This window comes from Camelus dromedarius, chromosome 27 (genome assembly GCF_036321535.1).
Source record: "Camelus dromedarius isolate mCamDro1 chromosome 27, mCamDro1.pat, whole genome shotgun sequence".
Classification (NCBI taxonomy): Eukaryota; Metazoa; Chordata; class Mammalia; order Artiodactyla; family Camelidae; genus Camelus; species Camelus dromedarius.
The window spans coordinates 26,753,040-26,779,878 of NC_087462.1; the positions used below are offsets into that span (position 1 = coordinate 26,753,040).

General features: G+C 43.5%; 1 pseudogene; it reads left to right on the forward strand.

Moving 5' to 3' along the window:
• Positions 1–808: 808 nt before the first annotated feature.
• Positions 809–26,655, forward strand: LOC135319486 (trafficking protein particle complex subunit 9-like; annotated as a pseudogene).
• Positions 26,656–26,839: the final 184 nt, after the last annotated feature.

Sequence of the window (26,839 nt, forward strand, 5' to 3'; positions counted from 1 at the left end):
ATCAGATTCTTCAGCAGTACTGAGAATCAGGTAATATTTTCTGTTTTTTAATCTGAGAAAATTAGCTCTGAGAGGTTATAACCCACCCCAAAGGAAATATAGCTCATAAAGTAGGGATAGTAAATTTGTACAGTCCCCACTTTTTATGCAGGTTGTAACCTAGGCATTTTACATTTGCAAACTTCCGTAATCCAGATATATTCTTGTTAGGCAAGGATTTTTTTTTTTAATTGAAGTATAGTCAAGTTTACAATGTTGTGTCAATTGCAAGGTGTTTTTTTGAATTTTGAGTTAAAAATATTTTTTTGAGGAGGGTAATTAGGTTTGTTTATTTGTTTCACTTTTTAAAATGAGGTACTGGGTATTAAACACAGGACCTCGTACTTGCTAAGCACGTGCTCTACCACTGAACTGTACCCTCCTCCCCAAAGCAAGTTATCTTATCCATTATTCTGCAGCTTAGGAGTTCAAATAAATTGGAGTTGAAATCCAGATGTTTTGATCCCACTGTGGTTCTTTTCTTTATATTCTGCTTAAAGGGGTGTGGAAAGCAGTTCCTTTGTTCATTTCTTTATTCAGCAGTTTTGAGCACTGACTTTGCATCAGGGTCTGGCTAGGTGCTTGGAACAGAAAACAAGAAATGACCCTGGTCTGCATGGGCAGGAAGCCTGGACCAAAAGCTGGGTAATGTGATCCGACCTACGGTAGCCATGTGCAGACACTGAGGATAAACTGTACCCCTGCCTTTGCTTGGGCTTCCCTTGCCTTCTGGCTGGTACACACCAGGTCACCACAACCCAGAGGGGCCCACAGCAGAGTATGTATCTCGATCTCCTCTCCCCTCTCATCAGGGGCTGCAATATGAACATCCCTCTCTACGTGCAGTGCGCTGAGAACGACCAGATTCTCCCCGTGGTGATCCAAGCCGTTGGGATCATCTCAGAGGAGAATTTCTTTTGCATCTATAAGCGAATCTCCTTGGTGAGCCAAATCAGCCTGTGCGGCTCCCAGTGGGCACTCTGTATCCACTACAGGCACCACTATGTGCCTGAGAATGGGTGGAGTGACTTCCAGACCCACAGCAATGTAGTGGGCCTTGTCACCATTGCCAACTGCCTCTCGGCCAAGGCCTTCGAGAAGCTCCACGTGCAGAGGAGCTGTATGGCACCTCGTTAATGTCTCTCAGCTATTTGTCTTTGTGCTGCATGGGGAGGTAGCCGAGCAGCCGCGCACCAACGTGGCCTTCAAACTACGAGGACTGCAGGCTGGTGGAGAAGTGGATCGAGGACTTCACTGAGTCACTCTTCATCATGCTCAAGTACAAGTGGCTGGATGGGACCCGACAAGTCTGGGGACAAGTTCCCACTCCTCTGCACCTTGTTTGAGAAGGAGGACTTCATGGGACTGGACACAGACAGCAGGTAAGTCTACCTGGAAGCCCGGCCACCCTCGCTGTGTGCCAGATTGCTTCCCTACATCCAGGAAGGGATCAGCAAGGAAGAGGGCTGTCTTGTAGCCAAGGGTGGAGGGAGGTGCAGCCCGCCGGTTTACAGACATTTAAAAGTGAATCCGCCTTTGTTTCAGAGCGATCCTTTTATGGTTATTATGGACACTTTCTCCCGCTTTTCAGCCAGGACCCCTGGTGGGACCCCTGGAGTTGCTGTCCAATAGACTAGCCACAGCCACTGATGCTAGGAGCACTGGGGAGGAGGCTGGTCTGAGCTGACATGTGCTGTAGGTCAAATGCACATGAGACGCTGAGACTTATCTAGTAAAAGGAATGTAATCTACCTTGTTACTTTCTATATTGATTACATGTCAAAATGATAGTATTTTACATACAGTAGAATAAGTAAGGTCTGTTCTTAAAATCAGTTTCTAGTATTTGTTTTTTGTTTATTTCTTTGTTTACTTTTTAAATGTGGCAAATGGGAAACTTTTTAAATGGATCTCATTTCATTACTGTTGGGCAGCCTTTCCTGGGACAGTCTCATCCCTTTGCTTATAGATAAGATGCTGAATCCCGAGATGCAGAACGAGGCTCTGGTTGAGCTGAGGGTGGAGCAGGTGTCTCCTGACTCCTAGGCCCAGCACCTGCATGGCTCAGGCCCTCTATTCATGCCCGACAGTCACCATGCCAGGTTAGGAAATCAGAAACACCGCCAGGGACTTCCGAATGAACTATTTACACAGGAAAAGGCGTGTCACGGAGTATGGGACAGAGCAGGGAAAGGTTCATCTTCACTTTGTCCCTGTGATTACGTCAAAGTCCTCACATTGCCTCCAAAGTGCAGACGAGATCTTCTGAGCTGCCTAACCCCCATCTTGTGCTCTGTTTCCCCGTTTGTCCATCGTGCTGTCCCTCCGGCAGGAGAGGTTGAGATGTCTTTGCCGAGAGTTGGTCCCCCTTTGCTGGGGAGAGTGAGGGAAGCTGTGTTCCCCCGGCCTACGGCCTCGGGCCTTGAGTCTGGAGAGCGCTCATGGTGGTCCCATAGGTGACGGTCGGAGGACCTGGCACGTGCTGCCGGGCCCGCTGTGGAGGCGGTGTTTTGCGATTCTTGAACTTACCTAAGATCAGATCCTACTTTCTGGTTGTTGGTCAGTTGGAGGAGAAGATTGCAGAGAATTGATAAAAAGAAAGTCCAGACCAGCCCTGTGAGTGAGAGGCACAGGGGACCCGAGTCCCACCTGCCTGTGGTGCCTGTCAAACTCTGGATGAATTTTCAGTTCCTTCCCGGACATTCCTCTATGGCTTAAGGAAGGGGCAAGGCATGTCATGGCCATGATCTGTACTTGTCCTCACAGGGCCCTGTGATCTACATGTCCACACTCCCCTTCTGCTACTTGGAGATGAGGTGGCAACTTTAGGAGCCTGGGCACTGCTGAAGGCACAGCTGCCAGCACCGGGCCACTCCCAGACTGGCTCCGTTCACCTCACCTGTCACCTCCTGCTGAGCCCCCAGGCGTTAGTCCGGGTAGGTGCATCGATGCAATGTAAGCAGGGACTGTCTTCTCCCCCTGCACAGACCGGTGGGTGAGCAGTGGAAGCCTGGAGCCCTGCCCCAGCCCCCTGTCCAGTGCCTCCTCTTTTGTCATAGGAGGCACTGGTGACATGTTTGCTCAGCAACTGTTGACTCTGAGTCTGTAGACCCACCAGAGAATGCCAGCTTTTTTTTGCCTTTTGAAGTCTGTCCTTGGGATTTGGCGGAGTAGCTGGATGTGTGCTTAGCCCATAGTGTTTGACACTGTCACCATTGTTTACCCAGAACCTCGTGTATCAGTCATGGTTCTCGGCATCAAAATACAGCAGCGCATTAAAACTCCATCCTGGTGGATCTGTCTGTTTTGGTACAATAAGCGCCCAGCCAGCATCTGAACGTCAGTGAGATAACGCGGCCAGTGAGCTCGGATCAAGCACGTTCTTCTCCAGTCACTTTTACTCCATTGTTCCTTTTACTGTTCTGCAGTCATTAATTTATAAAACAATGTTTTGGTGCAGGAGCAGAGCCTAATTCTCTCCTGCTGCTCTTGGTGGGAGTGAGTAAAACTTTCCAGCCTGAAATGCAACCACATTTTGTAGCTCAAAAGCTATCTAGACGCATGTAGGTGGAATTTTGGTTTGGGGCTCTGACCACGTTGATGTCCCCCGGCAGCGCCGATCCCCACAGGCCCCTGCCTTCCCTGGAGCAGGAGGTGAGGGTGGGTCTCACCTTCCCCACGTCCCTGTCCTCATCACACTCACGTAAGATCTTGTACATGCTGTCAAAGTCACTTTTGTTCTTGTTTCTTTCTAATTTTCGCTTGTTCCTCTTTTCATTTTTCTTTTTTCCTTTTTCTCTTGTACCTCCCTGTGAGCATGTTGTTGCGTCTGAAAAGGTGGGCTGTGCACACCCTGCATTGGAAATAGCAAGATTGCCCTCCATGCTGTCTCCATAGCTTTAAAAAGCAAAAATTTAACAGCTGCCTTGATCCATGTATTATCCTAGTCAACTTTTTATTTTCTAATTTTTTGGAATATTTGCTTTGTTAGCACATCACCCACTGGTGTTTGATACCTGTTAAAATCCTTGCTTTGAGGAACCTGTTTGGTCCTCCTTATATTTGGTGACAAATGGGCCCTTATTAAATTTGTTTTGAAGAAGTGAGATGCGAATTGATTTAGGCTGCTGCTGAGGGATTCTTTTCATGGAGTATTTAAACTTGGAAAGTCAAAGTCTGCAGCACCTTGCTCAATTCCTGCTTTTACACAAAAGTGCTCAGCACGCCGTTCCTGGCTGTCGCTGTGTGACGTGCGTGATGGCGCTTACTGACCGGCGGTCACTGGTGAGGAGGAAGTGGCCGGCTCGGGGGTGAGCAGCTGCAGGGGACGCTGTTGGAGGAAGCAGTGACTTTTTTTTTTTTGCATTCAACTTCCCCCTGCCATTTATTTTAATTTGCCTTCATAAAGGGACAGTACCGGGTCTATAATCCATGCCACTCTTTTTTTCCTTGTACGAGGCTGGTTTTTCTGAGTATCAGGACAACATGGCCTTCTCCAAAGAGGCTGGCTCACCTGGATCTGGTGGACAAACGGACTGCTAAATGGGACTGTAGCTCCCTCTCTGCTTCAGCCAGTGGGCATTCAGAGCCGGGTCTGTGGTTTGCCTCAGCAGCCCTGCAGGCCTCCCTCTACCAGCCTTTACTTTTAACCCACGTTTGCAGTAAATAGCTAACTCTGTGTCTGTTGCAGCTGACGTCCAAGACTGACAGCCGTGTCGTTAGTTTTCGATAGTGAGACCCGAAGGAAGATGCTTTGGCCGAACTAGGACCTTGCATTCTCACCCCCACCATGGTTCATCTCCCCCGGGGGAAGGGTTTGGCTACCACCGTCATGCTGGCCATGAGGCCTTGTTTCTCCTTTCATGCTCTGGTCCAAATGTGGACACTTCATCCTTCACTGACTTGGTCTCGCTTGAGACAGGCCAGACTTTCTGAAAGAGTCCATCACATTCTCGGGGGGAACAGAAAAGAAGTAAGTGTCACAAATAGAAGGAGTCTAGGCTGTCCGGGTTGGCAAATGTAGGCTGGGATCTGTGATGGGTGGGCTGTGCCCTGGACACAGGCCTTTCCCGTGGCTCCTGAGAGCCCAGGGGTCAGAGTGAGAACAGCCTTGCCTGGGTTCCTCCATCCTCATCTGCTCACTGGCAAGTGTGTCTGCTAATTAGGAGCTCCCCCAGACCTCGGGTCCTTCAAAGCTCAGACCACGGGAGAACCTTGAGTCACTTCTCCTGGTCCTCCTGTGTGAGAATCCAGTGCCTTCTGAGGTGACCATCGGCAGGAGATGCCTCCTGCTCCAGGGAGCACCCTTCGGAGGACTGTGACTCACTGCACCATGCTGTGAGCTTGTGGGGTGATGGCCATGGTCCCTGCAGAACCAGACTTGAGATGGGCTTAGCGACAGAAATAACAGGACTGATTCCAGGGCAGGGCTGGTGGGAGGGAACAGGGGAAATTGAATGTGACCTCAAACACCTAGGTGGGTGCTGGGGCTGTTACTAAAATGGGGAGTCTGGGAGGTACCTGCCAGGAATCGAATTCCAGAGTAAATGGTGGACATGAGGCATTTTTAAGATGTCATTTGTCATCGAAGTTAGGACTTCAAAGAGGCACTCGGTTCTATGAGCCTGGGGCTCAGCTGAAGGTGCCGGACTAGAGATACATGTTGGGATTCGTCCTTCTTAGCTGGTGTTCACAGCCTTACATGTGGCTTAGCTCTTCTCAAGAGGTGCAGACTGAGGCTGATGGAGGGCAGGGCTTTGCCTCGGTTGGAGGAAAGCCCAGACAATGCAGCTTTGGTGTGTCAGTCAGCGGCATTTGGGATTTTCAGAGCAATGCCATTTATCCTTAAAGGGCCGGGTGGTGGGCAGGGCCAGCCAGGATGAAATCTAAAGGGAGGGTCGTGGCCACGTGTGCAACTTGGGATGATGCAGAGGCTGCAGGGTCCTGGAAGGGAGACTCCTCAGAAGCTGGAGTTGGAGTGGGGAGTGGGGAGAAGGTAGTCACACTTACCTGTCAGTTAGGGAGGGAGGCCTAGGGAGTCCCCACCCTACCGGACTCTCTTTCCCATGAACAGAAGGCAATCAGACAGAGGATCTGAGATGAAAAGGGATGGGTGCTGGGAGGGGAGCCAACCTGGAGAATGGTGCTTGGACAGTTCTGGAATAGTCTCCCTGCAAAATAGAGTTAAAAAAACCCAGACTCTAAAGAATATTGATAGTAACTGGGGAGGAGGCAGTTTTTCTGGCCTCCTAAGGGTAAGTCATGTATCCGGGGATACACAGAAGAATAGGGCAGTCTCTTGTGGGGGCTTGATCCTTACCAGAGGCAACAGTGCAAGTTTAAAGGGGGAGAAGGGCAGCGGAGGGAAACTAGCCAGGCCCCGTGTCAGGTACCAGTCGGCAGCCCTACTTGCATGTTGCATTCACCCCCATGCCTCCCAGGTGGGCGGTGGCAGCCCCCTTTTGCGGATTGGCAAGCCTTCTCAGAGGGGTTAAGTTATTGGTCCATTTAGTGACTAGTAAATGCTGTAGCAGGATTCAAGAAGGGCCTTGTCAGACTTCAAGGGCATGTTTTCTCTACTAATTCCAGTACCTCCCTGTTGTACCTGGAATGGTCAAGTAGGTCTGTTTTGGAGCCTTTCAGAAAAAGTGCGATTTAAGTGCCTCAGGACTGTTTCACAAAGCTCAGTGTTCTTTGATTGTTCGGAAGCAACGCAGTATTTTACGCCCCACAGAGGTTAGGTCTTACTCCTTTGACGATGACGTGGTTGCAAATGATGTACAGTTGCAAAACCAGACTTAGCAGCTTCTGAAGGGGAACTCTCCAGTTCTTCCTTGATCGGCTTTCTTCCGCGGGATGTAACTCTGCTGCAGCGTAAGCCTGAGGTTTCTGTATGGATTGAGGGTTTGATAACCAATGTTAACATAAAACGATCAGATGGAGAAAATCGACGTTGGCAATTTATTTTTGGGTTTCATTAGACAAGATGCACTATTGGTTAATGGCCCATATAACGTATGAAATTGAGTACAGAACATTGCATTTCTTACTTTCTACATAGAACTGTGTTCCATTGTAAGGTTGTCTGCTTTGAAAATTCAGCTCAGCCACTAGGGCGCCTGTCAGTGTGTTGGTGTGATTGCATTTTCACAGTGCATGTAATCTGGGCTTCCTCAGCCCCAAACATTCCAGTGCGGAATCATGGGCTGTAGCCATCACTTAGTTATACAAACGCTTCTGAAACTATATGATTCCAAAAAAAAAAAAAAAAAAAAAAAAAGGAGAGAGAGAGAGATTGCCTTTATCAAATTTCCTTTGGAATTTAACTGCAAACCATTGTCGAGCAGTTCTGGCTTGCTTTATATATGAATATATACATTTCTTTGTATGTAACTTGGTTTTTGGACTAGAACACCAAGCTCTTGCTTTCCATGAGCCACAAAAATCGTAGCCAAATGACACATGTATGAAAGTTTTTATTCTGTTTTTCTGAGAAAGAATCCTTAAATTTGGGATTTGGGCTCTGATTTTGCTTTTTGCTCTTCCCACCCCTCTTATGGTCTCACTCCTTTATCCCACGTGGCCTCCAAGATGTCATGGTCTCAGAGGAGTGGGTGGATAAACACCACTTGGTCACCATGCAGTGCTGCTGTAGAGTGAGCCCAGCCAAGACCTAAAGGACATTATCAGAGAGGACTTCCTGGAAGAAATGGGCTCTACATTCAGTTCTGAGGACAGAGTAAGAGTCAACCAGGAGAAGGAGTCAAGAAGGTGGCTCAGGTGGCAGGTGCAGCCCGGGCAGAGGCCTGGAGGTTTGTGGGGTGGGGACTCATGGAGACTGACCTCTGTGGTCCAGGGTGGATGGTGTCCCTGCTGGGGAGGACACTGGAGAGGGCCTGGGAGGAGGGTTTAGGAGGAGCTTGGGTTTTACTAGAACTGACACAGGAGGCAGTGAAGGGTGTCAGCAGGAAGTGACCCTCAGGAAAGGTACTTCTGGTTTTGCTTCTGATATTCTTCAGAAAGAAAGGCCGGGATGGGCGAGAGCAGGTATGTCTCTCCCTTTGAGACCCACCCCGTCATTCATTTATTCATAACACGTGCACTTCTGAGTTTCTAGTGGAGAGAGGGTGGGCCCACATTAGTAAGCAAAATGTAATTGCTTCTTGGGAGCTTAGCAGTGTCAGAAGTTGACTTAACCTAGAAAGTTCTAGGAACAGAGGAACAAATTGCAGAGGTTGGAGGGAGGGAAGGCTTCCTTGAGAAACAGTCAAAATGAGCCTGGAGGCAAGTGGGAAGTAAGAGCAAGTCAGGGGGCCCCTGAGGTCACTGGGGACCTGGGTACTGAGGTGAGGGTGGGCAAGCACGGTCAGGGTCAGGGTCAGGGGTGGGGCTAGAACTCTACCAGGGAGCTTCTGAATGGTTTGAAGTGGGGGGTTGATGTGATCAAATTTGTGCTTTGGGAAGGCTGCCTTGGCTCTGTTTGTGTGTGTGTGTGTGTGTGTAGCGCGAAAGAAGGGGAGGTTGCCACCAACTGGCGGGGTCATTAGAAGACCATTCACAGGCTGGGAGGTGACCAGTGGGAGTGGGGCGTCGGGGCTGCCTGGGGATGGCAGGGGGATGTGGATGACGGATTTCCTTATGGGGAGGGCTTGTTAGTGGGGCCGCCCTTGAGGCACCTTGTGGCTGGAAGAAAACAGATGGAGGCCTCCAGGTGGACTTTCCTCTTCTCTCCTTCCCTGCCTTGGCTGATGATCTTAGCTCAGCCAACATTTGGAACAGAAGAGGTAAGTTCTAGGGTAGTTGCGCTAGTACTTTGTTGCGCTCGTTCGAGTGAGATCTGATAGGACATATGTTTGTTTTCAGATCTGCATGTTCACTTAGCTAGAAACGTCCCGTCTTTTGGATTTTTATAGGGGTTTTTATTCTTGATAAAGATTGCTTTCTTGGTGAAAGGAAATTTAATACAGCTGTTGTTTTTCTCAAAAAGAAATTATATCTTTTAAGAAATTTAATATTCAAAAGAATCGGAATATTTAAAAATGATAAAGTAACGTTTTGGTGTAGTTTCTTTGGTTTCTGAGTTAATGTGGAGTTAGAGCCTTTGCATTACTTAATAGCACATCCTTGTCTGTATTTAAAGAGCTGTTAGTGAGCGCCCCAGGCCCCAACTCTCAAAGCATCATTAAAGTTTGCTCTGAAATAGTGAGGTCATAAAGGTCTTGTTTGCAGAAGCCAAACAGTTGGTTTATAATATGCAGCATAGCTCCCTTTATAAAATAATAATAGGATCAACATTAAGAAAGTGGAAGATAATTGAATTTTTTTAGAGCTGAAACATAAACTTTCTTGTGCTAATGTTGCAACTGGAACTTTTGAAAAGAAAAATCCTTCTGTAATGTCATCTACGTGGAATACATATATGCGTTACACGTTTGAAAAGTAACTGCCCAGTGGTTTTTGAAGTCAGGAGCATTCCAGCGGAGATACTGGCAGTGACGGTTGCTGGTTTTCAATGGAAGAGCCTAAATTTGCCTTCTTAGCTTTTTTTTTTTTTTTTTTTTTTTTTGTATTGAGAGGGTTGAATAGTGCTTTGCCAGCATGATTTTGGGGGTAATTTGGGGGTAGATGTCATGAACCAGCAGTGAGATATTTCCATGCATTTTAATTTCTGGACATCAACAGGGCACATGTGGGGTTTGTGCCTGCAGGCTGGGATGCTGCAGGACTCCCTGATCCATCACCGTTATGTCCTGAAGCTGCTCCGGTCAGTGAATGATTTTCTGTGGCTTGGAGGTAAGGTGGTCTGATGCAGATGATCAGATGTGTAGTTAAAGTGCTATTACTTGAAATAAGAGAAACATAGAAACATGGCTTTAAAAATACAGGATGAGGGAGGAGAATTGTCTGAGCTGCTTGCAGTGGGGAGTCTTCTCAGGTGACTCCCTCACCGTGATCCCTTCCAATATCCGCCCCAGCCCTGCATGGTAATCCTGCCGAAGCAAGCAAGCACTTTGCTCAGAAACGCAGTGAATTTCCTTGTGCCTCTGTTGGTTGGCTTTTCGTTTAAAGCACATCTTGCCCTTTGTTTAAATGCCATCCCTGGTAGTCACCTCTTAAACTCATTCTTCTGGACCTCGTCCATACATAGCTGCTGAATTGATGAACAGAATGTAGTATCTCCATGTAGTGGAACATTATTCAGACGTAAGAGTGAATAAAAAAGAAAAAAAATAAAAGGGAAGATGAAAAAGTCCTCCTGCTTTGGGAAGTCCACCCTGACTGCTCAACCCGCCCTTTTCCCTTCGAAACCTAGTCCCTTATATTCCACTATACTCTTTTTGATAGTACTTACCACCTTCTAAAAAACTTTAACGTTTTCAAAAAAAAAAAAAGAGAGAGAGAGAGATGCTTATGCCACTTCAACATGGACAAGCCTTGATAACAGCACGTTAAGTGAAAGGAACCATACACAAACGGCCACATATTGTTGATTTCAGTGATCTCAAATGCCCAGAATAGGCACATGCAGAGGCAGAGAGCAGGTGATGGTTGCAAGGGGCTGGGTGGAGGGCTGTTAAGGAGTGACTGTTAGTGACAGGGGGTTTCTTCTGGGGTGATGAAGTGTTCTGGAAATAGATGGTGGTGAGGGCTGCACAACTGTGAGTGCAGAAGACTGCTGAGCGCTGTCTCTGGGAGTGCCTGATGTTGGGGTGGCTTTATTTTGTTCTCATCCTGCAATATGAAGAGTCATCTTGTGCTGAGGCCATTCTACTCCTGTGAGTGGTGAGGGTCAGAGACTTTGTAGAGTCATGTTTCTTTTTCCCACTTGGTGAGTTTAGGCAAAAAAGGTTTAAGCCTGAGAAAGTGCTCCATCTGCAGAAATGTCTTTCAGTTTTGCATGATGTAAAAATCTTGAGAGCTTTTTAATCGTTGAGGACAGTCTGTGGGGGAAAAAGCCCTTGAAGCCTAGGTGAGACCTGGAAGAGCCGTGCATACCTCCATGACACGGGTAGGGATTTCACCCCAGTTCAGGCAGTGAAGGGCCCAGACCCGTGAGCGGAGTTGACAGTCATGAATACGTACGTGTATCCGCTGCTTCATTTTGGATGTTAATTTCAAGCTGAGTCAGTTTGTGGCAGCAGCCTCATCCTATATCAGGAATTTATAGTATCTGCTCTTTGTGAAGGCCAGACAGACTTGATTATTTAACAGTCTCTCTTGAATTGATATCTCAGATTCCTTTGTCAAAAGAAAAACAGCAGAAATACAGACATCCTTTAATAACAATGTGACCTGGAACGGGTTTAGTCTCAGTGCCTCAGTGGCCTTATCTGCGGGTGGAGAAGATGATAACAGTGCTTCCCTCAGATGGTGAGGGGGGAGTGAGAAGCACAAATGGAGGACTTAAACGAGATGCTCATGAATGACAAAATTTAGTGCTCTCAGCCTGGTGAGGCCTCAGGGGCAGAGATGTCAGTACACAGCAGTCCTAGCCGGAGCTCGATCCGCGTTGGCAGCTGTTACAATCAGTATCACCACTGTGGGTTATCAGGTAGTTTTAAGACTTGGTAATATGAATTCATGAATAATGTTAAAAGACTAGACATCTCAGATCCAGTTTACATAGTTCTCAAGATTTCCTCTGAGAAATGGAAGTTTTTTTCCCCATCTTAAATCTGAGTTGAGTCTCTAAAAAAATTCTGTATTCCTCCAAATTTTTGCTTTAATTCTCCATTTCTTAAAAAAAGTTTTTAAATTTAGTTATTGGGGACTGAACTGAGGGCCTCATGCATGCTAAGCACATACTCTCCCAAATGAGGTAAAATATCCCCCCTGATTTTTTTTAAACTTTACTTTCTTAGTAATCAGAGGTTAGAGGCCTCTAATACTTTTTCTGGAGACTTGTCCATGAACTTGTAAATCTATAATTAATGGACAAAATTTGGTTTATTAAAAAAATCAATAGAATATTCTGCAATCCACTCCAAAAGGAAATGCTGTTTGACTTAAAGTGTTTTTCCTTTATGGTGATTTCTACTTTTTGGTCTAGCTTAATTTATTAACAGCCATCCTCATCATCATAATGACCAACTTGCTGTGAGTGGACACATACCTAAAGTCAAAATGCTTTCCTCATGTTTTACTTCATAGCAGGTGTTTGAGCGTAGGTATCAGTGTCTCCTTTTTTGCAGCTGAGGGATTGAGAGATGGGCCAGCTTGTCCCAAATCACACGCAGCTGGCGGTGGCTAGCTCGGTGCTGGAATCCAGGCTGCACAGGATGCATTCTCAATTGCTCCTCTAATCAGTATCCCGTTGAGTGGTTTCCCGAACTCCTGTGAGTCCATAAATGACCGATTTTAGCGATCTCAGCCTGATGAGGCCTTCAAAGGAGAGACACCAGTGAGAATGTGAGACAGAGTGGCATAAAATAAAATTGTACATTTTCACAAATGATTTATTCTCAGGTAATGACTTAAAATTAATATTTTTTTGTTTTAGTGCTCTGTAAGCACTAAAAACAAATCATTAAAAGTAATTATAGTGCAAAAGAGAATTGGGCTTTGAACGTCCAACCGTTGCTAATGATGTTACTTGTTTTTCTCTAGGGGCGCTTATTGACTGAAAAATTTACAAAGACTGAATTGGTTTTATGTAGTCTTAGTATGGAAGAAAAGATTGTCAGTGAGTATTGTAAATAAAATCCTTACTCTTTCCTTTCCTGATGATGAATATGTTAGTTGTTTTCATGGCTTAAGCACATTTTGTCATTTGTGAAATTTGAGTAATATCGTTTACCTTGTCTGACTGTGAGAGTTAGACGCTTTGTATACAAAGCACCATAGAGGTGCTTAATAAAAATGTACTGTCACAATGACTGATACTTTAGAAGTATTAACTCTGAATACTAAAAAGGGTAGCTTATTTCTGATGCATATTCATTATGTATATATATGATATTTATGAATATGGATTAAAGTAACAAGGATTCAGTTTTCTTTACTTCTAGGGCAGTATGAAGTTTTAATGAAATCTGTATCATTCTAGTGAGACAGGGACTAGTTAAATTGCCTTAAGCAGAGGACCTTGAAAATTATTTACACAGAATGTGTATTGTTACAACCCAGAATTCATGTTGCCGTGTAATCATCCACTCAGACATTTAAATTCCTGGGATTCTGACCAGAACCATTAAGTTTAGAAAAATCCACATTGATCATTTTCAGGGAATAAGCTTCTCTGTTTTGTGATTAAATAAAATTTTGATTCTTTTTTCTGCACTCTTAACAGGTTTTAAAATATCGAAATTTTGATTTCACATGTCACTTTTTTAATAGAATAAAGCTCATGCTGTTTTAATATGTAAATAAATGTTTTTGTATTTCCACAAACTTGTGTGATTTCCTGGCTCTTTGAGAAGTATTTTGCAAGATACTTAGATTACCTACTGTTGGAAAAATACAGACGTGACTTTTATGAATATAGGCCTAGTATGGATCTGTTGGTTTTTGCTACAGTGCAAGACATGAGGCCTAGGAGAGCTTTGCTGCTGATTGACAGGAGGACAAATCCAAAGTCTCAGTCTCCCCTCCTGTAAAATGAAGTGGCTGGACTTGATTCTTTCCTCTTCTAAGATGAGTTTCCATGAGCCTATGTCTTTTGTTTATATTCAGGAGTATTAGCAATATCAGATTAAATACTGAATACCCCACCCTTCCCCCGAAGCAAAGTGCAGTATGTGCTACATAAGCTTTTAGTTGTCTGATTCTCGTTTCTCATCCTACAGGCAATTTTTGTGTTCCATCTTTCCCGGCAACCTGGAAGGTCTTTTTAGCCGTAGGTGGCACTGTTGCACCTTCTTACACTCTTAATTTTCCTGTTTGTAAAAGAAGGCTTAAACAACGTTATTTTATTTTGATTACTTTGCTTAATGCTTCAGAATAGCACAATGTCCATTGTGCCTGTCTACCTGGAAAAATTACTCTGCTTATATCTTAGTTTTATTCTGTCATCTCCCTGTGAACATTTCAGACTTGCTGTGCAAACAATGGCAAAATCGGAGTTTTCTTCCAGTGTTAGAAACCAGTGAGCCGGGATTTTATAAAAGAGCTAGAAGCGGCCTCTGGAGCAACTTAAAGCTAAAAAGTGTGTTGAGTTCCCTGAGTATTGACCCGCCGCTGTGTGTTAATTGGTGGTAGGAGATTTGGTACATATAGGAAGGGGTGTAGTTTTTTGACTTGGGTTTGTGTGCACGCGCTGCCACTGAGCCACGTGAGCCTGAGTCAGTTCGTTCTGAGTTTTTCCCTCATCTGTGAGATGGGGACGCTCGTATCTGCTTTGTAGAATTGTGATAATTAGAAATTATGTAAAGTGTTTACCACAGTGGGTATGTCAAGAGGGCTCATAAACTTTAGCTGCTGTTTTATGTGAAGCCATCATTTGATGGTCTTTGACAATTACTAAGAAACAGGTAAATAAGAAAAGTTGGTTTTATGATGAAAGATATTTGAGGAGGTTCTATAATTTCTATACCCATAGTTTAGCATCAGCAGAGTCAGAACTGTTACACAGTCGCCCTGAACCAACGTTAAGCCACAGAATTTTTTGTTACATCATATATGTTGGGGCCTAAGGGGACCCAATACTTATACACATGTTGTCTCCAGCAGCCAACTGAGAGATGACACAAAAGACTAGGCAGGCGATAAATGTCTTCTTTGTTACTGATGAAGCCACGTTCTCCATGAACTTCAGGGCTGTGGGTAAATGAGTGTCATGATACTGTGTCCCAGAAGTAGAGACTTACCCTGTCCCAGGTAGCTCTGGACCACAGCGAGCCTTCCCTTGAGAGGATCAGCCCCATAATGCACAGGGCTGTTCTGCCATGGAGCTGAGCATCCCAGGTGCTTCCCAAGGGTGGCCAACACTGGAGGGAAAGGAAGGGTTTCACATGCCCTGCTTGTCTCCCCGGAATCACAACTCACTCTGTTAGTGTGAGGAGGGCTAGCTGTGAGCCAGGGGTCAGGGGTGTGAAGGGGGAAGCACTCTCCATGGCCCAGAGGAGTGGGGAGGAAGCATCCCCTCCCTCAGTTTAAAGACATGGTGGGTTGGAACAGAAGGGTGGACCCTAAGAGTTTATAAAAGGAGAAATAAGGATTTCCTTTGGGACTTAGTCTAGCCAGGAAACAGAGAAGATGATTAGAAAGGAGACTTGTAAACCACTGTAATATTAAGTTGACATTTGTTGAGCACCAAAAATGTGCTACATTCATTTCTGAGCATTTTACAGAAATGAATCCTTCAATCTTCTCAACAAGCGAGTAAGAAAGGTTTGATTGTTATCCCAGTTTTACAGTGTGGAATTTGAGGCAAACAGAGGATAAGTTGGCCAAGGTCACAAAATTAGTTAGTGGCAGAGCTAGTATTTTAACCCTGGCTGTCTGGTTTTGAGGCTTCTAGAATGGGCTTTGGGTGTTTATATGTATCTGCATCCTTGGATTTCTAAACGTCTGTGCATCAGTTAGCCCAGAAAGGACAGAGAAAGGAGAGTCACACAGGTGCTCACAGTCGTGTCTCGGCCACTGTCCATGAAAAGTGCACCATGATTAGCGTTGTTTTCCAGGCAGTAGATCTGTTGGTATAACAGAAATTTAGTCCATTGAATTTATCTAGAAACCCTTCCTGCTCTGCTTCTATCCAAGCTTGCCATGTGACTGCCTGCCCGTGATTGGGCCATTGAGGAGAAGATGTACTAATGGTTGAACTCTGATATTGCAGTCTGGTTCATAGTTTCACGCCTTCTGTTACATTAAGAAGTTAAATTTCTGGTTTTCTTGCATCAGTGTGTCATGAGTTTGGTTAATGTGAAACCAGTCCATGGGAGCCCAGGTGTGCTGACGGTATAATGTCTGAGCACGTTGTGGCACTTCTACCCGTGCAGACCTGACTGGAGGATGTACGCCTTCCTCACTGATTTCCCCCAACAGCAGGGTCCTCGCCCACCCCCGCATGTGAGGCTGGGAGCTCTCTGAGTAGGCTAGTCAGTGGCCAAGTCCACCAATCAGAAAATGATGAAGTACCTGGAAGTGGTTTTAATAGAAGAAAAGGGCTTCCAGGTAGTCCAATGGGCTGTTCGAGTAATTTGGTGAAGAGCTGTCCACTGTCTATGGTTGAGCTGCTTCTTTGCTGTTGAAATGTCTGGATTAGATGAAGGGATTTTAAAAAGCAGAAAGGAGTGGTTTCAGGTGGTACATCCACACTGGTGAGAAGTGATGGGTGACCGCCTGTGTGAGGCATAGACAGAGTCTTACAAACTTCATAAAACAGCTTTAAAAGCTCTGCCATCTGAGTGCACTTCATAAGGGGTCCAAATCATCACTGGTCGTGCTGAGAGGGCAAGAAACTGATGATTGCAGAAAGGACACGGAGGCATCAAAAAGGTCTCAGTTGTGTTCCTTGTTTAAAGGATGTGGCAGTGTGTAATATATTTGAGCTGGTTTTTCACTGAACAATTTTTTGAGTTTTCTAGGACTCCCCAGTTCCCCAAGATTCCATGCAGCTGGGTGTCCCCTCAGTACAGCTCTGTCAGTGCTTGCCCTGGGCTGACGTGTTGTCACGGGGAGCAGGACGGTCAGCGTCCCTGGCTCCTCCGAGCTTCGTCTCCTCATCCACAGTGTCGGGTTTCTCTTCCGTGTCTACTTAGTAGGGTTGCTGAGAATCACACGTGATGGTTGTCAGGTGTGATTTGTGGTTGTCTCTGTGATTGGCATATAGTCAATATTTGATAGAAACTCTTGTTTTTTATTGTAATTGTGGCTCCTAGATGGCAGTGGTTTTTAGTCTGCATTTTTTTTTATAACTTTACTCTTATTTTTAAATATGCACTTATTTCTATTTATTTTTTTGGAGGTACTGGGGACTGAAGCCAGGACATTGTGCATGCTAAGCAGGTGGTCTACAACTGAGTAATACCCACCCTCCTTGTCTGCACTTAAAACTACATATTGCAATACACAAAATAGCTCTTAAACACCATCATGGGACTTAGTCTCTATATAGGCAATTGAACACGTATTGTATTTCAATAAGAATAAATGCTGTTGGGACATACCTTTCTGAATATGCTAATGTGCTTAAAAACTATCATAGCTAGTGATAAACACGAGACTTGGATCCAGTGCTTCTTAGGGTCTGTTTTGCCATCATGGGGAATTACGTACTACAGAGAAGGCTAATTGGGTCTCTTTGATATTTTGATGGTTTAGCAGATGAACAAGGCTTTCAAAAGCTGACAGTTTTGTATTTTAAACTAACTACAAAGTTATCTTCTAGAAGTTGGAAGTCCTAAGCTTGTGAAGTGCCCAGTAATCCAGGGGGAATATGTCTGTGTGTGTGAACGATTGTGTGTGTGAGTTCAGGAAGGTAGAAAGAAGTTCCATATAGACTTCTGATATATTTCTCCTCTAGTTTAAGCTGTAGGCATATATTTACACAAATAAATTGATATTCTTTTGTCATTTGGCATATTGGTGGGAATAAGAGGTTCTCATACTTGTTTCAGAAGGGTTGGGGAGCATGAGCTTAGAAAACGGGAGGAGAAAGAGGCAGGGAGGCACTTCACACACTGCAGGATGTGAGAAATAGTAGCTTTTGTTTTCTTTTTTATTCTAAAGCAAACTGGCACTGAATCATAACATACTATTATTCAGAATTGCTTTTCTAATGAGATACAAGTGCCTCAGATTTTTCAAGGCAACATGAATGATGAAATGTGTTTTAGCATTTATCTTTAAAAGTAGTTTTATTTTTCAAGTAAAAGGCTATAGCTTGTTCTTTCTTCCAGCGGTACATGAAGTTCTCATTGATCCAGGTACATGATCTATGTGCTCAGTTTCTTTGGGTTTTTTTTTTTTTAAGTGCTTGTTTCATTGTGGTGTGAATGAATGTTTAAAATTTTTGGATTTTGATCTTTAGAACATGCTGATTTATCAGAACTGTTAAAAACCTGATTGTTCTTTGGTCCTTGTTTGGTGGTTCACCCTATTTATTACTGTTGTCTGTTAAAGAGAGAAATTCTTCCTCTAGCCTGCAGATCATTAAGTGAATGGTTTGCAGTGTGCCTTTAAATTTCATTGAATGCATTGAACATGATTGTCCAGTGAATTTTGAATTGACTCATACTAATGACTTTGCTTTGTTTCTGTGGGTTTTGCTCCTCTCCACAAGAGTTTGAATTCTCTGTTGCATTTTGTATACGTGTTCTTCACAGGGGAAGAAATATTGCATTTTTTTTACAGAGGTGGGTTTTCCTAACCCCTCTGAATGTCTTCTGTAATTGATACAACAATAATCTGTTATTGCAGTGCTTAATTATTTCATAAACTATTTTTTGGCTTAATCAGAAAAAATGACAGAGTGATAATTAAAAATGGGAAAACCTTCCTTCCTTTGAAGAATAGAAATCAGGTGGTCAGGCTCACCCATGCTTTGTGCCTGACACACTTACTTTCATGTCATTGTGTAACATGATTCGGAGATGGAGTTTCTTCAGGTTTATAGATTTTTGTTTTAACATATGTGTAGAATTCTTTCTCCAGGCTGATGTATCCTGTTGGGTTTGTTGAAATTGCAGAAGGGAAACAAATGCTTTTTTTTTATTTTCCGGAGGCCTGAGTTGCTGATGATAAAGAGTTGAGGGTGGGCTGAGGATCAAAGTGACACTCCCTCTACTCCCAGCTGAAATTGATGAACAATGAAATCAATTAAGTGTATCGGTATTTGACCAATAGAAGTTAGCGAGACCAAACTGGCTAGTTATGCCCAAAGGAAAGTACGGAATTCACCTGCAGAATTAGGTGTTTACCAAGAAGAAGCAGCTTAGAGAAATCAGAAAAATCAGTCCTATTATGAGATATAAAATGAATATAATATCTTTTATTTCTGAAACTTTTCTACGTTAAGTTGTGTAGAGCTAAAATTAAGTTTCAAGCACCAGGAGTTAAGAGTGTGGGTGGTACTGTGGGATCGTTATTCAGGGATGTGCCTAGACCCTGCTAGAGTGGCTGAAGCTGGCAGGAAAATGCCCAAAGCCAGGATTTGTCACCCTAGGGTGTCCTCAATAATGGTTTCATGTGGGAGCCCATGATTGGGTTAACAAATTTTAACAGACCCCAGCTGCCTGTCAACTTTAAGAAGAAAAAAATATGCTTAGTAACTGCTTTGCAAGCAGGGGCCTGTGTATCCTCACTCCTGTCTCCTTGCCTTGAAAATCAAAGACAATGCTTTGCTTGCATAGTTGAGGTTTTAGATTGCACTCTGCTCATTGCAAAGCAATGACCCAGGCCCTCAGCTATAAACGCTAGGCTTGTGTGCAGTTAGATAGTCTATTATCCCCAAAACAAGGACCTGGCTGGTCTGGTGGTCTGCTTTGTAATTCACATATCTAAAGAATGTATCTTGTTCCCCTCACCCCATGACTTCCCTAAAGATACACTAAGTCTTTGTACTCATGGTGGATTCTGCAATCTCTGTCTCATCCCTTCTTTCCCCAAGTTCCTGCTTACTATCACACAACTGTTAATGACTTTTTCCTTTGATTATACACAATAAATATGGGAGCATTGGAGAGGCTTGTGGAGTTGGCTCCCTACTCCCTCTCACTTTCTTGACTTTTTCCACAGAGTATTGAGTAATCATTCCCTGTAGGTAAGACTTATTCCAGCCAGAACCCACAGTTCCAGGTGAGAAGGATGCAGGCTTTATCTCTCCTACCCGAGGGAGAGAGAGTAGAGAATTGAGATCTGCTCCTCCTTGGTCCCTTCCTGCCCCAGGGCCACCCCAGTTCACCTGCAGCCTTCTGGCCTCTGCTCATAGGGCCTCTGTCCCGGGACTTACCGCAGCCTTTTCTTCCCTTGTCAAAATTTCCTGTGCCTTTTAGAAGTTGGTCTCTTCTCAGCAATTCAACCCTGGCAGATGTGATGGTGGTCGGCGTGCTGCTGGGCAGTCACTTGGGGACTGCCAGGAGCCATGCTGATTCTCCTGAGTCTCTCATTCGGGGTTACAGAACTGTCGAGCACCGGAGGAAGCCCATTCACATCAGGCCAGCACAGCATTGCGTCACTTTCATTTTATTTTTGAATTTTCAGTGGAGAAATTATTTGTAGCTAACTGTTCCAGATTTTCGGCTGCCTGCTTTCCTCACCACCATTTCCTTGTTGGCTCTGGTGCTTGTTTTAAGAACCAGGTTTCTTCTCTGGTCATTTCTAGCAGCTGGGCTTGCTAAATATTTGATCTGCATTTGAAGCAGAATGCTTCTTCGTGATGTCAAGCTGATTTTCCTATTTCTGAATATTTCGTGTACACTCAGCAACTGTTTCAAGTGAAATGCTCTTGTCCAGTTTCAATTAACCCATATTTGCTGATCTGCTGCTTTCATGCTGAGGGCAGTTTCTTCTTCCTGTAATAAAAGTTAGCAATTTGAATTTACTATTTGAAGGTACTGGCCCTACGTGCTTTTGTCCTTAACAGTTTTAATACAATTCACCCATTAAAATGTACAGCGGTTTTTACTCTATGCCCAGAATTGTGCATCGCAGTCAATCTTAGAACATTTTCATCCCCCAACAGGTAGCCCCTTATGCACAAGCAGTCATTCCCATCTTCCCCATCCTCCCCCAGCCCCAGTCAGCCACTGTTCTCTCTCTGTGGATTTGCCTGTGCTGGACATTTCATGTAAAATGAGTCATTTCATGTAAATGGAACCGTCTATTGTGACTGACTTCTTTCACACTGAGTAACGTTTTCAATCTTTGTCCACGTTGTGGCCTGTGTCAGTACTCTATGCTTTGCTATTGCTTAATTATATTCTACTGTATGGCTGGGCCCCTCTGTTTACCCATTCATCAGGTGATAGACACTTGTGTTGTTTCTGCTTTTTGGCTGTGATGAGTAATGGCGCCGTGAATATTCCTGTAGGAGTTTTTATGTGGACATTTGTTTTCAGTTCTCTTACGTGTGTGACCAGAGAGCAGAAATGCTGCGTCATTCATAAACCAAATGTTCAACTCTCTGAGGACCTGCCAGGCTGTTTTCCAAAGTGGCCACGCTGTGTTACATCCTCACCAGCAACTGCTGCGAGCTCCGCTTCCTCTGTGTCCTCATTAGTGCTTGTTACTCTTTTTTTTATTATAACCTATTGTAGTGAGTGTGAAGCGGTTTCTCCTAGTGGTTTTGATTTGATTTCCTTTAGAGCTAGTGATATTGAACATCGTTTGATTGTGCTTATTGGCCATTTGTATATTTTCTTTGAAAAATACATTTTCAGATCCTTTATTCACTTTTAATTGAGTTACCATTTTACTGTTGAGTTGTAGGAGATTTTTTTTTTTATTTGAAGATACAAATTCCTAATCAGATAAATGATTTGAATAACTTTTCTCCTGTCTGTTGTTTTTTCACTATCTGGATGGTGTCCTTTGAAGCAAAGTTTTACATTTTGATGAATTCCAATTTATCACTGTTTTCTTTGTTCCTTGTGCTTTTGGGGTAATATTTAAAATCTGAGGTATTTTATTTAAACTTTAATATATAAAATAACTTAATTCTTAGGACCGTTCTAGGAGACAGGTGCTGTTGTTGTCCTCAGTCTATGGATAGGAGACTGAGATGCAGAAAATTTCACTGACATATCAGTGTCACAGCTACCCAGTACTGTGGGAGTTCAGACCCTCATGTTTGTCCCAAGCATCTGTGCTCTTCACCAGCATGCTCCACTCCTTCCTGGAATCATTAATAAAAAAGTCTTTCCTTTTATGATTTCTTGTTAGTTTGTTTTCTCACTGGGGACCTCATCTCCTCATTTTGTTGCAGAGATCAGTGTAGGTTTATTTTAGGTCTCATGTAGGCAGAAGCATTGCTATCAGTTTACTTCTTTATTACTCACTCCCCTGTGATGATTGTTGCTAGTTGACCTAATCAAGTCATGCTTAAGTCTTTCCTGCTCATGACACTAACAGCAGAGTCATGACTTAGAGAATGCTCAAAGAAGAAAGTACTTGATTGATTTCATTTTGCAACCCAATCAAACCAATCAAATAAAATCCCCGGTGTTGGCACAGATTATAAGCCCTCCAGAATAGGGTCACTGTCTTCCTTGTGTTTCACTTGTTTGGTCACAGTGTCTGGATAGTGCCTTGCTGTCCAGCAGTTTTTTGAGGATACGGTGCTCGTGAATCATTGTAAGGACAGAATTTTGACAACAGACTGTGTTGTTTATTTCACGAGGGAAAAGATCATATAGAAATACTGCTCAGATCTATTTTAAAATTAAGATTGGAATTTTGAGAAGAGTTCAAGAAGCCATACAAAGCTCTTTTTCACTAATTTTAGATCTATCTTAGACACATTATGGTTACATAACAGAGTAACTTATCAACTAGATTTGACCGGAGGAGTGCATTATTGATTATTTGTTTTAGTTGAAATACTCTACCTGGGAAAAAGTAATCAGTGCCCATAAATGAACAAATATGTTTGTATATCTATGCAACATGGGAGCAGACTTCATATGTTTCTATATAATATATATGACTGTGTCTTTTAATCTGTCTGTCAGTGTATTTATAGTTTTTCAGCAATGTTGTAACTTTAGAATTCTTCTAAGAAAATCACCCCCGATTCTAGTGCAGTTTGTACTGTGTATACTGTCTTATGCATGGGAATCCACTGTCCCCTCAGTGAGGAATTTCCTCTCCTATTGAGTTAGTAGCAGATTTAAAGGAACTGTGATTTCTAGGCCTTTGCTCTCCATGTGTTTGCAGTTGGCTGTCAATCACGATTTTCTCTTTCTTGAGTTTTCATCATTAAATTAGAATTTTGGAAATAACTATTAATATGTTGCATTGGTCTCCCTAGAAACTTGATGTGTTTGTGCTTTTCAGTGTTCAATTTATGAAAAATGTAAATGCACTCTTGTTTTTAAGTAGTCCTTTTTCACTAGATATTTGTTTAACTCTTTAAAGTTAAAATATTTTTTTCCCAATGAATGAATCGGTGTGCATGTTATAAAGATACATTACTTTTTAGTTTTCTTATTGTAACAGTTATTTTCATTGTACAGAATTTGGAAAATAAGGATAAACACAATAATAACTTAAAAATGGCGTCTAAACTCACGTGGAGATACAGTTGTAAGGTTTGAAATTGAGAATTACAAGTCCTCTCACGTTGTTCTTCTTTTTCAAGTACGTTTTGGTTACTGAGACCCTCAAATTCCCATATGAATTGTAGCAGCAGCTAGTCAGTTTCTGCAGAGGAGCCCGCTGGGATTGTGATCGAGACCACGTTGAATGCACGGATCGCTCTGGGGAGCACTGCCATCCCAAGAGCGCTGTCTTCTGATCCATGAATGTGCGTGGTGTGTCTGTCCAGGTATTTAGGTCTTCTTTAATTTTTTTTCAACAATGCGTTGAGTTTACCGAGTATTATTTTACTTTTTTTTTCTTTTCCTTTATACTGAGGACAAGTGTGCTAGGTACCGGGATCAGAAGTGTATTTGATCCCCGCCAATTGCTGCCACCATGGACACTGTGCTCTTGCTTTGCCCTGTGTAAGATCTTGCACAAAATAAGACCTCAGTAACTCTCTCTTGAATGAATGATTATATGATTGTTGGATGATGCTTGAGAGTCCTTGTGATGATGTCTTTTTCCCAGCCTTTCCCCTCTTCTTAACTATGCCCTTTCTCTTCCTTTCCTCCAGCCTGGTTTTCAGCCTGCCTGTGGTACAGATTTTCCCTGTCTGTAGAATCTTCCTTTCACTGGTACGTGATGATGTTACATGGGGGCTGTGGAAACTTGCTAGATGTCAAGGAAGAGCAAATCCATTGCATGCTAGTATTTTTAGACTGTGGTATTCTTTTATCAATTGAAATTAAATGAGGCACACCCCTTAGCTCTCCCGTGAGCACTTTTCGCCTTCCTACAGGTGATACTGCTCTGGTTGCTGCCTGTGCCCTTCCCCCAGCCTTGGTTTTGGAGTTGAGTAAGTCACCATAAGTGGAGCCCTCTCTTTAAAAGATGAAGAGAACATTTGCTCCTTCTCCCTCATTGGGGACTTGGATGAGATGAGGTACCAGATAAAGGATGGAGCCCCACCTCATTCTGACCCCTGCTCTTTCCGTTACTTTCTCCAGGGGAAGAGTACAATTCAACAGTATAAAGATTGATTGTGAGCTAATGAGATAGACAAGACAACCGAACATTTGTTAAATATCCTTTCATGCTGGAAACAAATGTATTATACACACAAAAAGCACACAAAGCACGGTAGTACCGTGATTACAAACGTGGGTCCGAGTTCGAGTCCTGCTCTGGAGTGACCAGTCCTGTGAGATGGAGAACTGGTAGGTCGGCTTAGCCTCTCCCGGACTTGTTTTCTGTCCTGCAGAGATGGGGCTCGCTAGGCGTCCCTCCCCCTTAGAGGTGCTGTGGGGTGTAAATGACGCATGTGGCAGCCTGAGCACAGCTGCTCGTTCCTCGTAAGTGCAGGATAGAATGGATTTGCAGAGACAGCTTTATGGCCGTACGGTGTAGACCCTCAGTGCTCCAAAGGAATGCCTTGTGGATTGGAGGTGGGATTCTCACTTCTGTAAATACCCAATGATTGTGTTATTGGGCTCTTCTGATTTGAGTCTATTCTTTAGAAAGTACATATTGTAGATATATTTTTCAAGCATGCGTGATTTTTCTTTTATTATTTATAGTTCTACCCGCTCATCTCTTGGTGTGACTTTTCATGGAATCCAGGAAACAGCCCTAAGCCACCTGCCCCTTCACACTTCTCCGTGGTGGTTTTCTTCCCTGACTGGAAGAGGGCTTTGCATAGGAAATTTTCTTTGTTCCCCTTTTCTTGGAGTCTCTCTGTCTGTCTGCCCATCTCTCACCTGTCCATCTGTCCATTTCTCTACCCACTCATTCTTCTGACTTGTTCCAAAAAGCATTTCAGGCAGCTTACAGAAGAACAGATACCAAATAAACAGGTGAGAAAATGGGGCCAAATTCAGACAGTGAGGCTAGGAGGCGAGCCTGTGTGAGGGTTGCAGGCGTGAGACACACGCCTCTGCCCTGTGACTTATAAGATCGACAGCAAGTGTGTGCCTGAGGCTCCCAGCAGACACAGGGAAACAGGGTTTGTGGGAGATGCTCACTGGCTGTGAAATAAATAAGTGGCTGAGGAGAAGCCCAGCCTTTCCAGCTACTAAGGCTTAGGAGAATATTTTGAGTGTTTTCAAAATCAGAGTATTGCATCTTTTATTTTGTCAGAGTTCTACATATAGTTGGTTACATTCTATACCTGGAAATTTCTCCAAAACTCATTCCCACCTGAGTCCCATGGCTCGGGAATGGGGTGGTTCTGCTCATTGACTGTGTCTGGACAGAAACAGAAAATGACAGCCTCCAAGGAGCCTGGGATTTATCAGTTATGTTTTGTCAGTGCTGTAGTTTTCCGAGAATGCTTTCACCGTTTCTCTCCACCTGAGGCGACAGCGTGCTCTCTTAGCAGCATCAGGAACTCAGAGCCACGGGATGGTGGGGGCTGACTGCACTGCCGTCAAGACATCTAAGGTAGTCACTACAGGCGTGGTGCTTTTACGTAGTGCTTTTCATATTCTTTAATAGATGGTTTCAACAGGGAGTTAATTAACTGAGTTAATTAACATTTAATAAATATGATGCTTTGTTGAAAAGACAGTTATAGGCAGAATATAAGCTGTGAAGATTTTAAGAAAGGTTTCATTACTGAAATTTCAGTAGGGAAGATTCACAGTTTATCTTATTTATGCCTCTCTTTTAAAATAACAAAGAAACAGGACAGAAAAAGCAGAGGATGATTTCTGTTCTTCCTCTCGGCTTGCAGGTGCCCTCACCTACAGTGGCATCCATCCAGACACCAGCACTGACAGTGTCCGTGCTCAGAACTGCCTCAGCCTTGAAGACACAACCGACAAATAGAAGGGGACCGTGTCCTGTTACAGCAGGTGCTCTCACTTTGTGGGTCCTTATGTAACTGCGTGGTGTTAATCAGGATCGCCCGTTCTACATTGTGTGACGCTGCTGTGGTGCCTCCTAGTTACTTGTTTCTGTATGTAATTGTGTATTTTCTTCAATGTGTGGTACTACACATCTTAAAAATGCTTTTTTTCAGATGAAAAATAATGTGTATTTAATATAATAAGTCTGAAAAAAGGGACAAAAGAGGCTATCCTGGTCCCACTACTCAGAGATAATAATTAACAATTTAACATCTATTTTCTGTCATTTTCATCAGTGTGTATCAACTATCTCATAAAAACCAGCGAGCACTCTGTGCCTGTTTACTGTGTGGAGACCTCCATTTTCCATTCGGATTTTTATATGTTTTACTACAATATTCTAACTCCCCTGGTATGATTTTTAATGACCAGTATAGCATTCTGTCTTGTGGAGGCATCGTCCATTTTACTTCAGACTTAAATAAACTTTTAAATTCCAAGTATACTTTACTGAAATACTGAAAAGAGAACTGTGGTGGTACTGATAGGCCCCTATATCCCTTCCCCTTATTTCCTGAGGGTAAAAGCTGTTGACAATGTGGTGTATATATTTCATGACATATATATTTCATATATATATATATATACATACATACATACATAGATACATACACGAATCTGAGAAATCTATGTATATGTGTGTGTATATATGCTTTATTGAAAAATAAGGCCATATTATATGTTTTCTTCAGCTCGCTTTATTCACTCAGGGG